The 6,852-nt window shown below is 33.2% G+C and overlaps 1 long non-coding RNA gene across 1 annotated transcript; it reads right to left on the bottom strand.

Moving 5' to 3' along the window:
- Positions 1-1,110: 1,110 nt before the first annotated feature.
- LOC134234218 (uncharacterized) lies at positions 1,111-4,367 on the bottom strand. The gene is made up of 3 exons (XR_009985139.1): positions 4,254-4,367; positions 1,591-1,774; positions 1,111-1,247 (listed from the first exon to the last, which is right to left on the bottom strand). It is a non-coding gene; the product is annotated as an uncharacterized LOC134234218 (long non-coding RNA).
- Between the last annotated feature and the right edge of the window lie 2,485 nt (positions 4,368-6,852).

The raw sequence follows: 6,852 nt of genomic DNA, 5'->3' as shown, positions 1-6,852 counted from the left end.
ACATACTCATCTTAGCTAGCCAAGGGGTTTCCGTTTATGAGGAGAGTAGCGTATCAGAAACCCTTGGCTAGCGAAGATGAGGAGAGTACTTAGCGTATCAGAAACCCTTGGCTAGCGAAGATGATACATACCCGGTACTAAAAACATTGAAATATGTATTGTATACTCATTTGCAAAAAGCATTTACATGTGGACGGCATTAAATTATTTACCATATTAAAACATGTATGTCCAAACATAATTTATTTAATGTCATTTAAATTTTATTCACCATTATCAGTGCTTTAATATAATAGCTTACATGCATCTGTTATTAAAGTTTTGCTGTTTAAGTTTCATATTTAAGCGGGTTATGTAAATTTTTTCTGCAATAGCTGCGACCGTTCATTCCAGTAATAACAAACAAAGAAAGAAATTTTATTGTTTATATTTATATCTGTTTAAATTTTCATTTTAAGTAGGATTAAAAATATTAATTATTGTGTTAATGATGCGAACGTCTTTGTACGTTTCATTGATGGAACGGCCACTGATCAAGAAATCTGTACAGGTGATAGCCTAATGTAGTTCATGCAGTGATGGATGCAATGGGTTTTCTTAAGAAATAAAGAAGAAAATATTCAGTGGATGTAAATATATTGAGATCATCGAAAATTTTGTCTTTTATGCTACCATTTTGGTTTGCAAGATAATTCGCGCCAACGCACTTCGTGCAGATGTCAAAAAGGAGAGTACTTGATAGAGGAGTAAGGAATATTTTGAAATCTATTTTTTGCGAATGAGGCAGGAATTTGAAAAAATTAATCCAAAACAAAGTGCAACTTTTTGTGCACAATAAATATACAGTTTTTACAATGGGTGGCACTGTAGCTCTCCGGTCTGTCAATTTATTATTCGAAGAGCTACTGTTCTGCCGTCAATATTTTTTTTCTTCGGAGAGCTACAGTTCTGCAGCTATTACTGGACCTGATAATAAGAAAGTGTGTGACAAAGGCTTTACTTTCTTAGAATAAACTGAAGATCTGGATTCTTGTTTTTGAAAAAAAATGCCGATGGTAAAAATATATTTACAGTCTTACAGTATTTTAAAAAAAGGAATCGGATCAGTTTTATTTTGCTACAGTAAATACCGTTGTCATGGTATTTCCTTCCACTACTTTAGTTAATTGAAATTCTATCCATTCTTTTCCGAACTTGATCTTCATGTTTTCCCTGATTTCTGTGTCACTGACAATTTCGACCTTGTTCTGTGTGTAAATAGAAAAATTATTTTGTTCTATTATATTCCAAGGTCGCCGAATGGTTCAAATTTGATCATATGATCTAGTATACATGTATAAAAGCATATACATGTAGACATGTAACTTCGAGCTCGGTAGATATACTTTTCTGTGAAATTGACAATTTGGCTGAAATACACGTATACCAGAAACAAAATATATCAGTATTAATTTATTAAAATATAATACGTTTAAACCTTTTTTGCCTCAGAACTTTACTTTGAAATTTCAAGAGAATTAGACCATCTTTAAAAAATTAAAACCATCATTCCAAGCATTTGAAAGAATCGGATCTTCAAAAAAAATCAACCTTCATTTCCCTGCCGTCGAGGGTCTTGTCATTAATCTCTTCACCGATGCCGAATGTGTAAGTTTTCGCCATTCCCGGCATGCCTGTGTTAGAGATGGCAACTGTCAACTTTCCATTGGAATCTATGCTTTATTAATTGTATTCCTCGATTCTCTCTGTGCTTCAATTTGCTCCTTTGAAAAATCTTTGAATTCAACACGTATTAGTAACTACCACTTAAAATTTCATTAAAAGACTTAAGATGTATATAATTATTCAGAATTTTAATTTTTCCCTTATCTGCATTTACATGTGGATGCGTTGCTTAAATTCCATAAGAAAATATAATTTGTCCAAAAAAATTAAAGAAATTTGACGTCTATCATCTACTTCATAGTATCAAGCATTTTACATAAGTATGAAATATCCGATCACCCCCCCCCCTCACAACCCCCTTTCTTTCGGAAAAGAGGGTCATGATTTGTTCACAATTGCGTCTACACTAACTGAGGATGCTTCCATATCTTTGTGACTAATTGTGGTTTTAGAATTTTTTTCCTAAATGTTTGATCTTCTGTTCTGTCCCCTTCTCCCTGGGAACATATGTGGAACAAACGTGAAACTACACTTCCCGAAAATGTTCATGAATTAGTGCTAGATTAAATTGACCGACAAGGTTATAAACAAGAAGATACAATTGTATAAAAGTTAAGTTGAAATTGGTCTAGTGGTTCTAGAGAAGAAAATGGGTTTGTAAAAGTCTACGACAACAGAAAACGGGCAAATTTTGGGGTGCTACTAAAACGCGCGGAATGGAAAACGGAACGGAAAGCGGAACGGAAAGCGGAAAATTAATGTCAAACAAATATCCTAGATTCTATATACATGTAAATCACACAAAATAGCAATATACTTGATATAAAAGTCATATTTATGAATGTCTAATGAAAATTCCATGCGCGGATCTAGATTTCGGGGGTTTCGGGGGGGGGGGTCAGGACCCCCCTGGAATTTACCAGGTTAAAAAATGTATATACTAAAACAAGAAAAAAAGTTACCATGGACCCCCCCCCTGGAAAACGCTGACTCCCCCTGGTAATCGCAAATATGTGTGAAATGGGTATGAAAAGTGAAAGATTTTAGGCAGTAGAAGTCGCCAACCACCCCCCCCCCCACCCCCAACGAAATAGGTTTTTGACGATTGGGCGAGTTTAGGTTTTTATTTTATTTTTTTTATTTTTTTTATTTTTTTTGGCTTGTCAAGAAATTTCTGGGATTGGATTTTTTTTTCCAACGGATTGGACCCCCCCTGGAAAAAATTTCTGGATCCGCGCCTGAATTCATCGTTAAATATGATGTATTCATGATTTATGCACCCCTACATGTACATGTGATGGTCATTAAGATTATAAACATACTAACTAGACTAAAATCCTGAGTAACCATCAGAGCATTTCGTACAAATCCATTTCTTTTTTAAATTTTAAAAAGCACATTCATAAAAAGAAATATGGTTTTGAAAAAAAGCGGAAGGTGTGTGCGTATATGTACATCTACATGTATCTGTAAAGACAAAACACTATAGTTTTGATATTCAGCTTGTGCATATGTAGCAGTGAATCCAGGAATCACAACCACACCAAAAATTGATTTATTAAATCTTATGTCAATTTTGGACACCCCCCCCCCCCCCTTAAACCCGCAAGTGGCATGATATGCATATCAAGAAATTCAAATATGAATAGCTGAAACATTCAGTAAACTTGTCACTTTACATGATAGAATAGACTCATAGAGGGTGCAAATATTGTCTATTTCTATGAAATGTATAGTTTTTTGGTGCTAAAATAGCTGCAATAATGTAGCCCTCTCCCCTTTTTTGGGAGGGGGGAGGGCTACAAATCCCTAGAATCTCAGTAATGGTGCAATGCGGCATTGAATTACTCCCGCACGGATTTCGGCTCAAATTATCAGTAAACGGCTATTTTATTAACATCTCTTACCTGAACTCCAAAAATGTAATTATGCAAGACATAAATCGATCCAAAAATATTCCCAACGACCCATATATCGGTTATTTTTCGTGTATCACAACTTCAATTTATCCGCCAAGGCATGGTTGGCCAATAATTACTTAGTGTTTTCCCTAAGAACCGGCAACCGGCCAAATTGACCGCTTCAATTGACAAAAATGCCGCTTTGAAATAACAATTTCTTGTAAGGTCCGCAGAGATTTTGTTCATAAACCTCATACCATAGACTTTTACAACTGATCTCTAACCCTTTACTTTGAAATAAAAGGAAAACACTGATTAGTCTGAAGTTGAGTCTATCATTGTCAGACAATGAACTCTATTTAATTGACGGTGAGAAACTGTAACTGATACCCCAAATTCACAGTCTACTTATTTCGTCCTAAATTTTTAACCATTAAAAACTTTACTTATTATGTTATTGTGTCAGAATCTAAACAATATGTCTGATAATCATCTGACAGGAGATACCTAAATGTATTTTCTATTTCCATACCAAATGTAACTACTCATATCTTAATAACTAGGCTGATACGGGTTGCCATGAATATGAAACTTTTCAAGAAAAAGTAAACATACGTTATACATATTGTTTTTTTACAAAAGTTTTTTCTTAAAAACTTCCTAACATATAGAATATTTTATTCTGACCTAGAGCAGCCATGAATTCGTCATATCCTTGGACCTCAGTATCTTCCCATGTTCCTACAAAGCTTTCACTCGCCATCCTTCTCTCTCATTTACGGTAACCCATTCAGGACTTATCATTATATTTTTGTCCTTTACAACGAATGGACTTTGTATAAAACGAATCAAATTCATCAGATTTTTTTTTTTACATACAACAATGTTAGTTCATTCTGATTTTTTCCTGTTTAACGTCCACTCATCTATCAAAAGTATACCCTTCTCTTAAATGATCTCGTCTACTGAAAGGCTACTACATGGTTTAAAAAATAACGACGAGTTGCTTTGAAATGAAAATGAAAGATATGAAGCTCAGAACAATAGATAGACATTATGAATAGAGAAAATCCTGACCTCTTTTTAACACCAGAGGGCTCACGATTGATGTAATATGTTGATAGGGTTGCTTACTCCTTTCAAGCACCTGATTCTACCTCTGGAATACCCGAGGGACCGTGTTTTATAGCCTCTTTACAGTTTTAATTTTTTTGTATATTTTTGGAGACGGATCACTATTTGTTGTCTTCTCCATCTTCTTTGCATCAAACTGAATTAAGTATAAGCTTTTTAATTGTACACTATTAAATTAATATAAATGCTGGCATATTCTGGCATTTATTATTTATCAATAATAATGAGAAAGTCACCCTACGAACCAAAATGTGTTTGTGAAACACGGAAGCTTCCGATTGCCACCTTTTGATGAAGGTTGAAGTCTCTCAAATGCAATACGTTAGTCAAACTTGAAGGTCAAGAATGAAAAATGTTGCCCAAATAAAGGACTTGTTCTCAATGAATATACACTTGTACTTCTGAAATATGAAAGCTCAAAGAATAGCCATTAAAAGTTATTGGCAGTCTTTTGGAGTTTTTTTTTAAAAATTTGAGTCAAACTCCAAGGTCAAGTTTAAAGGGTCAAATCAAGGGTACCCAGGGGAAGACCTTGTTAGGAAATAAACAGGTGAAATAATAAAGCCATAGCACCAAGTTTTCTAAAAGTAGGTCAAATTCCAAGTTCAAGATAAAAAGGTCAAAAGTGTTTGTATCCAAAGGAAAGCCTTGAAATATGGAATACACCTGTGAATATGAAGACCTAGAACTAATTGTTCAAAAATAATGCCCAATATTAAAGTTTTTCTAACTGGGTCAAACTCAAAGGTCATGGTTAAAAATATTTACAATTGTGGAAAAGTCTTATCTCAACATATACACATATAAGGAATGAAAACCCTAGCAAATTTTGTACAAAAACTTCTTGCAAAACTGGGTAAAACTTCAAGATCAAGGAGCCAAATATGTTGTCACCCAAGGAAAGGCCTTGTCACAAGGAATTCACATGTGAAATATAAAAGCCATAGCTCCTACCAATCCAGATTTATGAGTAATGTTCAAGTTTTTGCGGACAGGCGGCTAGAGAGACGGACGGACAGGACAAAAAATATATATACTGCAACATCACATAATTTAGTGGGCTCAAATTTTTGTGGTTTGAGGAAAAACTCTTGGTTCGTGGGTATTTGATTTCGTGAATGAAGAATTGTTGAGTAGTTGGACATAAATTTGTCTCTCCATACCTCGAACACAACGTAGATTAAACCCCACGAAGTTTTGAGATTTTACAGTACCCTGAATCTTCTATTACAGGGACCTAAAATTTACAAATGTGATATATAACAATGGAATATAAATACACATGCTTAACGACAAAAGAGACATTGAACAATAAGACATTCCAAAAAGGGGGAAATGCTTACTCACTGTCTTAAAAAAAATGCATTACAAGTTGTAAAAGGCTGCCAGCTTTCCTTCATTCATATAATCAAATACATGTGCCTTTTAACGGAAAAAAGCTTACTTTTTACAAATAATTTACAATTAATGTAGGATACACTGCTACAAAATTTATTTAGTTGATAATCAAAAAAATATAGAATTTTCAAAATATTTTCAATGCATTATAAAAAAAAAAAGCTGCATATAAAGTTATTTCTTTTATTATTGCAAAAAGAAAAAAATGAAGATTTAAAACTTTTTTACAATTTTTAATGAGTTATAAATCACTGTCTGTTTTGTATTTATTGATTGAATCATTCTGAAAACAAAAATGACATTTTTTTTCAATACCGATAATCTGTATAATAGTACACAAAACTTGGACAAAACTTTTATAGTATCATCACATCGTAGTAAAAAAAAAATTTAGCAACCTAAAATTAATGCAAGAAAATATGTAAGTAAATAGTGTAATACACAGCGCTTCAATAGAAAAATACAATAAATTTAAAAACACAAAATAAAGATAAAATAAAATTTGAAAACACAATTCGATTTTTAAAAAGGTATAAAAAAAATTAATTGAAATAATACAACTACAACAACATTTTTACAAGCTTTACAACAGGAACATTTTAAAAAATTTACAAAGCATCAATTGTTAATCTAGTTTTAATACTAGTATACATTTATTTAGAACAGTTCTCAGGTAAGTTTGGACTTTCAGTAAGGCGTGGCATTTTCGGCGCAATGTAATCAGCGTCTGTCAAATGGCGAAAAGATCATTCTC

The sequence above is a fragment of the Saccostrea cucullata genome, unplaced genomic scaffold, assembly GCF_032062105.1.
Source record: "Saccostrea cucullata isolate Sc308-1 unplaced genomic scaffold, CSIRO_AGI_Scuc_v1 ctg3932, whole genome shotgun sequence".
In the NCBI taxonomy this organism is placed as follows: Eukaryota; Metazoa; Mollusca; class Bivalvia; order Ostreida; family Ostreidae; genus Saccostrea; species Saccostrea cuccullata.
This window is presented reverse-complemented; position numbering and strand designations above follow the sequence as displayed.